Raw genomic sequence first — 15527 nt, 5'->3', positions numbered from 1 at the left:
CCAGAGGATTGCAGGAACCTAACTCTGTATTTCCCCCTAGGATCATTGGTTCAGTATTTGTTAATCCACTGTTTGTAGTTTATAGAACATAACTACCTTGAATAATGAGAATCAGCTATATGCCTTTTTCAAAATTGGACAAATCAAAGACAGACCAAGGGTCGCATGTTATATGAAAAATGGACAGTGTATTTCTGTCTAAAGGTGAAAACTATTGCTATTATTCCTATTCTATAGACTATTAAATGTGAAAACCTTGCTACCTTGTTTGTAGCATCTGGTCCCTGAAGGCATTTCTCGAACAATCCTAGGTGCATATATATATATACTAGAGGCCCAATGCATGAAGATTCATGCAAGAATGGGCCTTCCTTCCCCTAGCTGCTGGAGCCGCCTTTCTGCTCTGGCCCGGAGCCACCTTTCCACCTTCCCACACTGCCCAGAGGCCCAGCAAGCATCCCGCCCTGCTCCTGGCCGCTCTGCACCTATGTATGCAAATTAACCCACCATCTTTTTGTGGGTTAATTTGCATACTCACTCCTGTTTGGTTGGTGGGCGTCACGAAGGTACAGTCAATTTGCATTGTACTCTTTTATTAGTGTAGATATATGATAGATATATGCTTTTTTGTGTGTCTGGAGCTGGAAAATGGCCAGAACCGTGATACAAAACAATGAGTCAGAGATTCAGACAATAGGGACTGCCATAGAAGATAATGTTCATAATCTTGGGGAAAGTAATACTTTACACTTTGGGGCTAATGGGAAATATAGAATAAGAATCATATCACTTAAGAAAATAATGGCAAGTAAATACCATCTTAAATGCCAAATCTGAAGTTGGTATTGGTTTCTCAAGGTGACATGTTCAGAATTCTGAGCTGCATTTGGGTTACATCTGGGCTCACTGGGGAAAAAGTGCCATGACTGATGGTGATGGCTGCCATGCTGTCTATCTGCCAATCCTGGCCTCAGTAACGTGAGGGAGCACCATGAAGGGACAGCACAGAGACAAGGGGAGCAGAATGCACAGAAGGGGAACTTCCCCTTCTTCCCAGTTTTGCTCTGGGCTGCCCATGCTGTGGGCAGTGAAAAGGCACACACGGCAGGACAGGGCCAACCTGGGCTTTGGGGAAAATATGCCTGGACCTTCAGGAGGTCCTGGGAATGCCCCAATTCTGTCTGGAATGTTTCAGGAAATGTCTTTCTTCTTGGGGAGACTTAACTCTTGCTCCTAAAATAGCAGTCTCTGTACGTTATCTTATTTTATTACATGAGAAAAAATACTGAAGATTAAAGCAATTAGGTGTCTATGAAAGGCCTGTTTGGTATATTTGACCCACCATTAACCTCTGAAATAATTAATCATTCTTTAAGTTGTATTTTCTTGCCTTAGAATCAGTATGGATTAACAGATTGCACTCCCATATCTAAATGAGGATTTAAAAAAATTAAACAGCTCCCACAATACATAGGAGGAATTCAATTTTTAGTGGACAAGGTTTAAATAAAAGACTGGTAGATAAGGAAGAAGGTCTTTCTACTGAAATAATGGGAAGGAAAAGAAGCCTTACCCCTGGAAACTTTTTGAAATTCATATTTCATGTGAAAGCAGGATTACCTTTTGAGGTTATTGAGGTTTCAAGTCATTTTTTTTTCTTGCAGACTACTCTTTCTTACTTTCACTTAAAAGAATTGAATAACTCTTTCTTACTTTCATTTTAAAAAGAGTTGTTCTCTTTTGAAAATGTATTTGCCTTTGCACAATTTGCTCTTATAAAACCATTCTCTCTAAATTGCTTTATATTTCAAAGTGAAGGTATGAAATATTCACAAAATATGATCAACACTTGATGGAGAGCAATGCACAGCATAGCAGAAGATCTGCATTGAGAAAAAACTACAAGAGAGACCAGGGGGAACAAATCTGTTCTAATTAGTACCTCTGGCCCACAAGGAAAAAGCAGCTTATTTCAGAATTAATTTTGTTTGTTTGTTTGTTTTTAGTATTTGTGGCTAAAAAATAAATTTAAAAGACAAATGAGTAAGAAACAACCCAATGGAAAAGTGGGCAAATGACTTATCAGACTCCACACAAAATGACCAACTTATGAAAACACTAGAGGCCCAGTGCACGAAATTTGTGCACTTGTGGGGGGGTCCCTCAGCCCTGATTGCAAGAGGGTGCAGGCCAGACTGAGGGACCCCACTGGTGCATAACTGGGGCCGGGGAGGGACGCAGAAGGTTGGCCAACCAGGGAGGGGTTGTGGGAGGGTTCCAGGGCATGTCCAGCCCATCTCGCTCAGTTCCAATCGACTGGACCCCAGCAGCAAGCTAACCTACCGGTCGGAGCATCTGCCCCCTGGTGGTCAGTGCATGTCACAGTGAGCAGTGAGTGGCCTAAAATGGAATACTATCAAATAATGAGAATGATCTAAACTACACACAGTAACATGAATGAGTCCAACAAACATAAAAGTGAGCAAAAGAAGCCATGCATGAGTGCACACTGTATGACTGCATTCATGTGAAGTGCAAAACCAGGCAAGATTAATTTGCTGTTAGAAGGCAGGATGCTGCTGGTTACCCTTGGCTGGGGGTGGAGACTGTTGATTGGAAGGGAGCATGAGGAGGGCTTCCAGAGGCTGATAATATTCTGTGTCTTGATTTAGTGCTAATTACACGGGTGTGATCAGTTTGTGAAAATTCATTGCGCTGTACATTCATAATGTCTACACTAAAAATTTCTGTAATGTCATTTTTTTTTTTTGCAGCTGCAGCCTTAAAGAATTTTAGAAATTATTTTAGAAAACTTACAATCTGGTAGTCCCTCCTGTCTGACATAAAGCAACAGAGAGAAACAAGCTGTGGGGTGCTGGACCTGGCTTGTCTTCACTCTCTTCCCAATCCCAAGGCCAGTCAGGTCAGCCATGGCAAATGCTAAAAATCAGAGCTTTCCATATTTCCCAGCACACCACTGAATAACAGCAGTAACAACACAAAACCCCACACATCCATTTCTCCTGCATAAATAATAATCACTCGAAATGGGAGGAATTTGGCTTCAACATTAACATACATTACTCCTCTGAGAAGGTCAGCACCGAACTGGGCTCTTGCCCTGCAATAAGAAACTCCAGGCCAGGTTCACAGCTCAGCTCAAGCTTCAGAATCCCCAGGATGAGGGAGTGAGAGGGCATGAGCATACTTACCCTTAGTTTTCACCTTTTATCTCTCTCAATCAAATGTCATTTTTCCTTTTAAAAAGTAAATGTCAAAAACAGCTTTTTTATTCCTTCTTGATCCCCCTCTACCCCGCCCTTTTCTTTCTCTGCAAGTAAAAGACAAGGAGTGTCATCTATAGACAAGGTCATTACAGATCCGCCAGTGGGTTGTTCCACTGGGGGTTTGGAAGCAGAGCTCAAAGCTGGGCAGCCTGTGCTCTTCTCTCCCCCCTTAGCTGCCTCCTGAGCTGTCAGCCTCCCTCCTACATGGCTCTGGAGCCCCTGGGGCACTTTCAAGGTCGGGGTCAAATGAGGGGAATGAAAGATGCTGCAGCCACCTAGTCTATCTTCCTTTCATCACCAATTGTGAAAGCTCCAACTGAGAAACTTGAATCAGGAGGAAAATTAAAGTGTTTCTTACAAAGGCACAAGCAGCAGGTAGCTGACAGTTTTATCCAAGAAACTCTTGTCAGGAACTGGTCCAGAGAAACATCAATAAATCTAGGTCCCAATTAAACCTGCCACCTACAGGGACCTTAGTTCTTTTCTAATTCTACATCCTTTTCCTACACACGAGAAGGTGGAGGTCCTGAGGAGTCAAGTAGGCTGCCCAAGAGGTAGACAATCACAACAGCGGCCTCTAACTCTGCATCTCCTTCTTTTTCTATTATACTTGGCTACCAGTATTCTAAATTTCTTGATGGATGCCCCCTCTCCCCTGACTCCATGTTAATGTTTCTGAAATTGGGAAGTACCTTACAATACTTTTAAAAACTTATTTTCCTTGTGTGTTTTTTTTCTAGGAAAAAAATTAGAAACATGTTTATTAACTTGTTGGCATCCTGGAATCTGGGCAATGTGGATTTACAACAGATTTTTACATTTGGAAATACATACCAGTTTTTTTATATATTGAAAATGTCTCTAGTACATGTAAAATACAATTGGTTTATGCAGCGTCTTCAGGAACACACGCCCATGTGAGGCTGCATTTTGGAAACATTTCTTAGCAGCTTGTTGCCTGTCACTTTTTTTTTTTCCCCATTTTTGCTGCCCTCCTTTAAGTCATGGCCTGAATTCCTTGCAAAGACCCAGAGGCGCATGAGAGTCAGAAAGCCTTGGATCAGGCTCTGAGGAGAACCAAATGGCACCACAGATGGCTGAGCTGTCCTAACGCTCAAGACTGTGGGGGGAGGGGTCTGGTCTAGCTGAATTTCTCATTTCTCTTGGCCAACTTCTAACTCACCCAATGTGGTAGTGAATTTTATGTGTCAACCTTGACTGAGTGCCCAGATATTTAACTAAATATTACTTCTGGATGTGTCTGAGAGGGTGTTTCTAGATGAGATTGGTATTTGAATTGGTAGACTGAGTAAAGCAGATTGCCCTCCCCGGAGTGGGCAGGCGTCATCCTAAACAGAAGGCCTGAACAGAACACAAAGGTGGAGGAAGATAGAATTTGTTCTCTATGCCTGCCTGCGTGAGCTGGGACATTGGTCTTCTCCTGCCCTCAGACTTGGAATTACACCATTGGCTCTCCTGGTGCCTGCTTAGGTCTCCATCTTGCAGATGGCAGATCATGGGACTTCTCAGACCCCAAGTGCATGAGCCAATTCCTTATAATAAACCATATATAATAAATCCAGTCCTCATCACCACCCCAGGTCTAGGCAGAAATTACCAGTCCCATTTAACAGATAACACTAGCACACATGAATCAGGCACTTATTCTGGCCAGGCTCTGTTCCAAGGGCTTTGTATCCACCATTCCTTTCATCCTCACAGCAATCCTTGGAGGTTGGTCTGATTATTATGTCCATTTTACAGATGAGAAAACCAAGGCACAGAGAGGTCAAGGGATTCACCCAAGTTCACACAGCTAAATGATGAAAATGTCAGGGATCAAACCCAGGCATCTGCCTCAAGGCCCATGTCCTGAACCCTTCCACTGTGACGCCTGAATTATAGTAGACCCAGGAAGAGAACCCAGCTTTTCTGACCCTATACCAGTAAGCTACACAATACCATGCAGGCAATCCCCACCAAAGCTTCATCAAGAAAAGGCCTCTTCCGCTGGGCTCTAGGCCTTTGGCCCTCACTCTCATTTTATTGCTTGCTATAAAATGGCTTAACCAGAGACTAGATTTTGCATTTCTGCCATGTTCATTCTATTTCTTGTTTCTCCTATTTTATTGTCTGTTCCTTGAATCCCTGCTATGCATCTCAGATTCTCCTAGCTTATATATGTGTCAAAATGCTGTTATCATTTGCTCTCAGCCAACAAAGCATTGATGTGGCAACTTCACAATGGCATACATGATCAGCTGCTTTTAGGAGCAGGGAGGAAGGAGTCTCATTTCCTGTAGGTGTCATGGTTACCTTGTTGGGTATTTTAAAGTTTGAGGTAAGGTGATCATGAGCTATCAGACTTAAGTCCTGGCCCTCAGTCTCAGCTTCAACATGGACACTGTGCTCCTAACTCACTTCTAATGATCCCCACTGTTAAGTCAAAGAAAGAGTTCATGGTGGACAAGACACTGATATGAAGTCACATTTCATAGCACAGTTTACACAGGGAATCTTGTTCCAGCAGCAGTTGTTCCATGACCTTGGTTTTAATATGTTACAAGAACCAGTTCTTCTCAGAGGCACTTGGGAATTAAAGTAGTCACACACCATTATCTGTGTAACCATCATTTAGTCTTCTTTTTGGGCATATAAAAGTGCTTTGTTTATGTGATCAAACTGGAAATCTCCCTTACTGTGTGGATTTCCCCAGTTGAGCAGCTGGATAAAACCAAAGCTTAGTACCAGCTAAACAGCCAGTGGCCTCATGCTACACCATCCATATCCTGAGTCTGAATTAACAGTAAGGGCCTCACCCAGCCCACACTGGGCCTTGAGGTAGTTACAATGAGTTGGAGCTTTAAATACAGATCGTATAAATGCCTGGGAAGATTAAAGAACACTATGACAGGAAGGAATGCAGTGGGTTTAATATATCAATGATAAATATGATTTAATCCCTGAAGAAAATTAGATGATGTAAACAAATACTAAATGAAATTAATTTTCAAGTCTAATATTTATGCAAATTTTATACCAACCCCTTCAGACATACTAGTTTTAAAATGTCTCTAAAAACACTGGGCTATTTTTTTATGGCTATATCTCACAATAATAACCTTTTGTACATAAAATTTTAGAAAACTTAATAATTGACCGTAACCCAAAAGCTGTAACAACATGCAAATTAATGATATAAATGGTGAATTGATGATTTTGTCCTCATAAAAGTAAATAGAAGCTTGAGAGACTAAAACTATAATATAATTGAACTATTTGGCTCCACTCAGAAGAGAGTAATTGACCAGTCTTTGGCTAGTCTCCAAATTGGGTAATAATCTCCTGCCTACTAAATCATTCCTTCCCTGTTTTGTAGATTAAATTGATAAATTATCCTGTACTTCCTGCTCTCAATGTAAGCAGAGCTTCCAAGTTCTACTATATATCCATCATCTTTAATTTCAGTGGTGGCTTTTTGTCAATGGATTCTGTGTTTGTATTTAGTTAAATCATTTTTATGGCATGTTTCAAAAGAAAAGAGTTACGTGAGTGCCTTTTTATACAACCCAGATATGTGTATCACCTTATTTTAACATCACAGGTGACCAGCCAAGTACAGTACACTAATCTACTGTTGGGATCAGTGCCTACCCTGAAGTTGCTGCCCACAAGGTATGATTGGAGGAGCTGTCAGCACTGGGACCTGCCCTGGGAGGGAAGTCAGGGCTGGGAAAGCCAGTGTTAGGCTGGAGGCAGAAGGTGCACAAGCCAGGTGGACTGGGCAGTGACACTCCCCAGAAGTTGCAGGTCAAGGTTCTGGAGCTAGATGAGAAGACCAGGCACACACTGGTCAGAATAAGGCATGGAGATGATCAGGAAAGAAGGCTCATACATTGGAACCAAATCTGGGCTCAAAGACAGAAGATTCACAGGAGACCACAGGCCAGAAGAGAAGAAGGGAGTACCAGTGGTCAGTAAGGCGCCAACAAAGCTGGCAAGTAGTGCACCAGGAGGGCAGAGGAGCAGCGGGAGGCTCTCTTTTGCTTCATCCATAAACTTCCTTTGTACTTTTGGCTTGAGCAGGAGCCAGTCAGTCAGCCAATGCAAGGGGATAGCCTTGCTGCATTGCAGCAGTTCCCCCGTGTAAGGGACAAAGCAAAACCTCATTTCTATGGATTTCTCCTTTTCCATCCTCGTGCTGTAACTCCTACCATTACAGGGATCCTTTGAGCGAAGGCATTATCTATTAAAAGCCAATGTTAAAAAAGTGAGAACTTACTTATAACGAGGAACATTATTAACTCAATAGTATAGACATATATACTATGCCCTTAAAGAGAGAATAACAAGGGAAAGGTAAACCTTGACAGTTGTGGTCAGGACTATAGAAGAAAACCTGTGATTATCATTGTCTGGGGGCATAGGAGAGCCTCCAAAAGAGAGAATTAGTGTTTCAATTGAGCTTCATTGAACACACACACACACACACACACACACACACACACACACACACACACGCAACTGAAAATAGGTACTTGGATCTTCTTAATTCCTAATACAAGTTCTAAGAAGTCAAAGTTTTTTTGATAATATGTGCTGTGTGTCTTTGGTGATTTACTGAAGTGTTCTGGGATTTATATTTCTGACTTTGGAGGAGGTTGGGCAAATGATCTCAAAGATCCAATGTCCCTTCTATCCATTCCTAACCCTTTAATGTAGCAGAGAAGCCACCATCTTGACACCCTACAGTGACTTATTTGGATACCATATTGGTAGTAACAGAAATCATAGCCCCGCTGGGACTTGATAATATTGTACTTCATTATCAAAGTCAGGAGAAGTGGAACTAGAGGTAAGGAGGAAGCTTCCCACCATAACCATGACCTTGATAACTAAATTATTCCCCTCCCTTCCTGCTTTTGGACCTTTCCATGTTTTCTATTTGTCAGGAGCCAATCCTGGTAGGGCTTATGCAAGTTCTGCCCCAGAACTGGCTAATAAAGGTTTGTGGGCAAGGAATTAGCAGTAGGTGCTGTTGGGCCAGTCTTGACAAGTTTTCCCTCATGCTCAGCTCTATGTCTGTTTTTTATTTCCTGTAAGTATCTCTAAGGGATAAGAGGCTCACATCTCTGTCCCTTAAATTTTATAAATGAATAAGTGCCCAGAATATAAAAGTAATGCTTACAACTCAACAATAAAAGAGAAGTAACCCAATTTAAAATGCACAAAGGATTTGAACAGACATTTCTCTAAATATATATATACACTAAATATATATATTTAGCCAACAAGCACATGAAAAGATGTCCATATCACTAGTCACTGGAATCAAAGCCACAATGAGATACCACTTCACATCCATTAGGGTTACTCTAGTCAAAAAGACTGACAATAACAAGTATTGGGGAGGGTATGGAGAAATTGAAACCCTCATACACTGCTGGCACAAATATAAGATTGTACAGCCTTTTGGAAAACAAGAATCAAAGACGTTGTCAATGTTAGAAGCATTAAAATTATCTTTGCTTTATGGTTTTAAAAATTCATGTAAAATATTTATGTGCTGATATGCCAATTAATACCAAAAGTTTTAGTAATATGTTTTCCCACAAAGTTATTATATGAGGTGACCAGAGGAATCAGAAATCCATGTCCCAGTCCAGGAGTAAAGGAAATAGTAGTTACATTCTATATCCTTATTGTGCTGGTTGAAAACAGCTTGGAAATCAGTGCTTATATAAGTCTCCATATACTATATTTCTTGATTCTCAAAGGGGAAAGTAGAGAAAATTGTATTTCATACTGAATAATGTTTTAAATTCCACCAATGTCAGATTCGCTTCCATAAGGGGAGAAGATAGCCATATAGCACAAGTTGAATGTAAACATCAAGCTTCTTCATACTGCACTGATTGTGTGCTGAAAGGTGTTTATCATATTTCTTTTCTAAGTCTTGGCCAGATGATTGATGGTCAATAAAATCAATACAACTGCTTGTTAAAAGCACCACAGATTTCCCTGTGCTGTGTAAGATTTATTAGATTGGATGGAAGTCCAATTTTACACTTGATTTTATGTTACTAATGCTCTTGGGATAACATGAGGGGGGTGGGTTTGGCATACGTTACACTATTTCATCCATTTCATACATAGGTGTATCTGGGTGATAGCATGAATATCTCTATGCAAAAACTACTACACAGTGGACTACACACATCTACAGTAAAATCACTTGTTGGTTATTTGTATGATGGGAAGAAACTGAAGTACTGATGATCAAAAATGGTGGAGTATGTTATAGACTTAGAGTCATTTCCCTTTGGCTTTTGATGAGTTGTAATTACAACTGAACCTGTGTATATTTAACTTCCAAGCATTTGCTCCCTACAAAATAAAAAAGCCTTATTGGGTAGAAACTGTTTAACTTTTGATATTCACATTTGTTTCTCTCGGCAACCTGCCTTGTTCATAGACTAAGTAATGGTTTAGACCAGTGGTCGGCAAACTGCGGCTCTTTGGCCCCTTGAGTGTGGCTCTTCCACAAAATACCACGTGTAGGCGCGCACGTACAGTGCGATTGAAACTTCGTGGCCCATGTGCAGAAGTCGGTTTTCGGCTCTCAAAAGAAATTTCAATCGTTGTACTGTTGATATTTGGCTCTGTTGACTAAGGAGTTTGCCGACCACTGGTTTAGACTGATAACACACAGGTCAGAGGAGTATGGCCCTCCCACAGGCTGGTACTGGAATACGGGAGAGAGTGGTAAGTATTTGGTATCCAACAGTTGCTTCTAAAAATGCAAGCTGCAAGCAAAGTAAGGGTAAAAAGAGGATAAACAAGAATCTCAAAAAAAGTTGAAGTGATGCTCTCTGGCTGGAAAATCAGCTTCACAAGCATAAATCAGCAGTAGACGAGAATTAACTGGCTAATGACAGAGGTGGCTATTCCCATACCACACAACAATGTTGAGCATTCTACTTCCCATGCTAATTCTTTAAGAAATAGTTCCTTCTTTGATCAGAACTAATAGTACAAAGCATACAAGGCTTATGAGGATCAATGTTATCTGGCAGTGCTTAAGTTCATTTTTAAACCATAGGCTTTTCCAGTTCATAGATTCCTTTAAATATTATGGTAAAAGGCGGGTCAGGCATATATTCTTGAAGAGGAATACATGTATTTTTCTTTCATCCACCTTTGCAAAAGGTACAAGAGAAAAACTGAAAGTGAGTATAAAGCAGATACCTGCTTACAGGTTTAAACATCTCTTTATGTTTTTGCAGATAAACTTATAAATGTTTTTGGTCTGCAGAGATAAAGATACTTAAAATGCCAAAACACACACACAAGACACAAAAAACCATCTTCTACTTATTCTTTTGTCATTTCTGTCTAAGGAAAGCAAACAAACCTATAGTTTTTGGTGCCCTCTTAAGTCTTGTACCTGTCTGCTGCACCCACCTAACCAAAGGGGCGGAGCCAGGACCCAGACATCATCAGTAAACACCTGACTCAAGTTGAGCCAATTGGATTCTTTCTCTAAACTTGAAAATGTGAACTAAGAGACACTGGTCAGTGCAGACTTGAACTGAAATGTCGTGCTGAATCAGGGCTGGAGGAGTCATGTAGGGCCTCATGCAAGCTAAGAAGGCCCACTGAGAGAGAGAGAGAGAGAGAGAGAGAGAGAGAGAGAGAGAGAGAGAGATAATATATGATATTATTTGTTCAAAATATTCTCTGCCCACCTCTACAGAACTCTTCTCTTGTGCCTCTCTCTGTTAGAAGAGTGTATGTCCTGCACCACAAACATCAGGTTGAGCCACATGACCTGTTTGAGCCAATGGACTGTAAGGAAAGTGCCAGGTCACATCTGAGTAGGAGAGTAGGATCTTTAAGTGTCATTGAGTGGTTCTGCTTTGTTCTCTTTCCTGTGCCATAAGTTCGGCATATCTCAAATACACTCTTTCAGCCTAAGTCCAAGAATAAGGAAGATGAGGAGGAGGCCACAGCTGAGTCTCAGTGGGCATTGACATGAGTAAGAAATGACATGCTGTTGTAATTCACTGAGATTTGGAAATTGTGACTGCAGCATAACTTAGTCCAAACTGATGAATATGGAGAGTGAACTTAGTTTCCAGCTTTCTAGTTCCATTCTCTCTGTGAGTTGATTTTGTTTCATTTCCCATGAATTCCTCTGAGATCACCTAAGTGGGTTTATAACCAACAATCCCTCATGAAACTGACAAAAATGGTATTATTTAGAACTATTTCATTCTTATTTTTTAAAATATATTTTATTGATATTTTACAGAGAGGAAGGGAGAGGGATAGAGAGTTAGAAACATCGATGAGAGAGAAACATCGATCAGCTGCCTCCTGCACACCTCCTACTGGGGATGTACCCGCAACCAAGGTACATGCCCTTGACCGGAATCGAGCCTGGGACCCTTCAGTCCGCAGGCCGACGCTCTATCCACTGAGCCAAACCAGTTTCGGCAAGAACTATTTCATTCTTAAACATTTGTCTTGCAATGAATCTTATCCTGTGTGCCAAGGTTCAGTTATATGCATACACACACTTTAAGAAGTGTTTAGGGGAGAGAAGTGCAATTTATTATACTCATGGTAAAGGTAAATTTTGTCTGTGCATTATCTTATTACTTAACTAGAGGCCTGATGCATGAAAATTCATGCAAGAGTAGGCCTTCTTCCCCCCCTCACCCCCCCCCCCCCCCCGCGCCAGCTGCCAGCACTGGCTTCCCTCCGGCACCCGGGACCCAGGCTGGCTTTCCTCGGGCCCCGGCTTTGTCAGGAAGGATGTTCAAAATGACGTCCGGTCTAATTAGCATATTACCATTCTATTATTATAGATAACAGATGGCTGTGATCATTTTCTCTTACACAAACTGTGATTTGACCCTGAATTCCAATTAATAGCATCTTTTTGTGGCATATATAGGAAGAACAATTTATAATACTTCAATGTAATAAAAATATCTTCACTGGAGAATCGGAAAAAAAAAACCAAAAACCTGACTCATATCAGTTATCATTTTTAGCTTCATTATTGAAAAACAAGATACCTTCGTTTAATATACAAATAAACCTTTATGTAGCATTCTTATTTCCTGAGCTTAACTCAACTGAGTTTTCTCTCTGGACCTCTAATGATGTAGTTCACTCTTTTATGCCACCATCCAGACTTTGTACTACACTCTGTGTTCTGGAAGGAGCAAGCAAAGTACTCTAAGCTGTGCGGTGAGATTTTTATGTAGTAGTTGTTGACTAGTGAGACAATAACTTCTGTTTTATTAAAAAACCTTCTCCTGGGTCAAACTGAAATTATTAAGTTATAAACATTTACATTTTTTTTTCAAAATACCTCCACAATATAGTTTTAGCTCCTTTGCATCCTTGTGGGCAGGAAGCCAAGAGAGGTTATGAGACTTGCTTTACGTTACCAGCAAGTAAGTGGTAACATCAGATCTGGAACCCAGATCTCCTGTCATCTAGTTCTTTCCATTACGTCTCAGTACAAGGAGGAAAATTTTGTTTGTCTGTAACTGTCTCCTTAATGCCTCTAAGAATGTTTACATTGCACACAGAATGTTCTGATTGGACTAGAAGTAAACTTTTTAAAAATTAAAAAACATGAACATATGCTACCTGTTCCATTTACCACGATAATGTCTTAGATTATGTTGTGTTTACTGCTGATATATAGTTAACGGAATATCATTTTAGTTACATTAAGTAACACATTTTCCTACAGAAATACTTGACGGGATGTCACGATACTGCAAAGCAGATATTTTTCCCCAAATACTTTGAAAAGCAAAGCATAACAACTGATAGTTTATTTTAAAATGTAAATTGCAAATCATCATCAACAACAACAAAAAAGAAGATAAAATAGCATTTGAGACAAGATTCAGAATAAATGAATAGTCAGTGTTTAGGATGCAAAGAAAAAGTAAATCCTTGCTCAACAGCATAAACACAAAACTGGTCACAAATATATCACTGATTCAATAATTGATAAAACACATCAGGAATTCAAGAATAATGTTAGATTTAGGACTGAATTGCTAAAAATTACAAAGTAATAATAATGATCACAATGATCTATTTGGAAGTATCTACAAAATGATTTGTTTTGTGTGTGTAGCAATACTTTGTACCAACCTAAGTTGGATAAAGGAACATAACAAGTGCTGATAGTAAATAAAAACTAATAGCAGATATTTATCTTATAATGTCTCTTCTTGCATTGCAATTTTTCATGGATTTTGAAAGTCATATATATCTGAAAAGTATTTTAATTTGGTCAATTGACAACTAATATATTTTAACTTGTTTTTAAAACTACTTAAAAATAACTTCAGTCATTTTTTTCTTGAGTAAGATAATGACTTAGTGCCCAAGGAAAGTATCTATTCACTAGAGGCCCGATGCACGAAATTCGTGCAAGGGGCTTGGCCCTCGCAGCCATGGCGACTTGCCTCGGCCCTCACAGTCCTGGCTTCACCTGGAAGGTCGTCTGAGGGACGTCTGGAAGGTCGTTTGGCTGTCCAGTCTAATTAGCATATTATGCTTTTATTATTATAGATAAATTTCTTTTATCATTAGAAATGGCCAATTAACATGGTAGACTGTTAATGAAAACTTTTGGGTCTAGTAATCACCTGTGTAGAGAACTAATTGTCCAAATTTGGGAGAATTGGTTAGTGTAAATCTTTGCTCTTTTATGTCTTAAAGAGCATAAAAATTCCAGCCCATGAGCTTTTTGTGAGAATAGAGGTATCATTATATAAGAAAGATCGAGCATTAATACATTAACTACCCTATTAAACAGATAACATGGGGGAGTAATGTTTGTTGTTCATCAACAGATGGTAAGTGAATGTTAAAATCTGTCATCCTTCTTTCTTATTTTTTTCTTGGCAGTTTAATAATCCTGATATTGACTGACCAAATTTATACCTATTTACTATTTTGGAAAAAATCTGCATAAGATTAGAGAAGAAATTATCTTTAAAAACAAATAAAACAACATTCCCTTCTTAGCCTATTTAAATCTCAAGGGCTTTAAAATTACTCTTTTTTTTTTAGCCGGCATCTAAATTTCAATCCAGTCCATATCACAGAGTCTACTCACAGCTTCCCATTACTGATAAAACAAATGGTTTAACATTTCAAATTTGCATGGGGCTTGACAGATTTAAAGGTTTTATGTGGTTTTTTTTTAAAGTCTTAATGGATAAAGTACTTTAGGCTCTTGTTCACAGAAAAATAATGCTATTGTTTGACCATCCTAATTAGTGTGTGGCTCTAAGTTCTTTTTTCCCAGATAGGGTGATTAATTTCTTAGTTCCAAGGATAGAAAGGCAATTCAACATAGCAGTTTAAGAGTGAATGCACAAAATTAAATAAAAACTGGCTGTGAACTAAATTTTTGAAAACACTCAAAATTATCATTTAAAAACATTTAAATTGGAGCATTTTCAAAATAATGGTATGTGCCTAGTGGAGCTCAAATTTGTGCTGAATTAGATCTCCAGCAAGACTAATATGGTTTAATAGGTTATATGTGAGAACACAAATGACTGTAAATGTGGATTGCATGCAATTAATATTGAGTTGAGAAACCCTCCCTGATTGCTGAAAGTGGTGTGTGTGTGTGTGTGTGTGTGTGTGTGTGCTTCATTCTGTAAATAAAATACCAATGGCCTCTCTCAAAGGCCAGTCCTAAGGAATGCTGGGAAATCCTGAGTGGGGCCATAGCTGAGGGGACTGAACACCATCTTTAGGCCCTGCCTTATCCCTGGGCTTGCAATTAAATGATGTGAAGAAACCCTCCTACAGCAATCTGGACCCCTGCCCTACCCTTCACACCCCGACTGAATAGATTACTTAAAAAGTAGAAGTCAAATTTATGTACATCTCAAGAATGGTTCCCTTCCTTCCAAGCTCTGTGGACTTATAAAGATCTCTTTCCTCTTTAAAATAAATTATTTTTATTGATTTCAGAGAGGAAGGGAGAGGGAGAGAGATAGAAACGATCAATGAGAGAGAATCATTGATCGGCTGCCTCCTGCACACCCCTTACTGGGATTGAGTCCAAAGCCTGGGCATGTGACCTTGACTGGAAAGGAAACTGGGACCCTTCAGTCTGCAGGTCGAGGCTCTATCCACTGAGCCAAACTGGCTAGGGCAGATCTCTTTCCTCTTGAAGCT

General features: G+C 39.9%; 1 protein-coding gene across 13 annotated transcripts in view; it reads right to left on the bottom strand.

The window, feature by feature from the left end:
* Positions 1-15527, bottom strand: part of TRIM9 (tripartite motif containing 9) — a 96811-nt gene that overhangs the window by 79345 nt on the left and 1939 nt on the right. The window lies entirely within an intron of this gene.

This window comes from Plecotus auritus, assembly GCF_963455305.1.
Source record: "Plecotus auritus genome assembly, chromosome: 1".
NCBI classification, from domain to species: Eukaryota; Metazoa; Chordata; class Mammalia; order Chiroptera; family Vespertilionidae; genus Plecotus; species Plecotus auritus.
The sequence above is the reverse complement of the archived record's forward strand: the minus strand, read 5'-3'. Positions and strand labels throughout refer to the sequence as shown.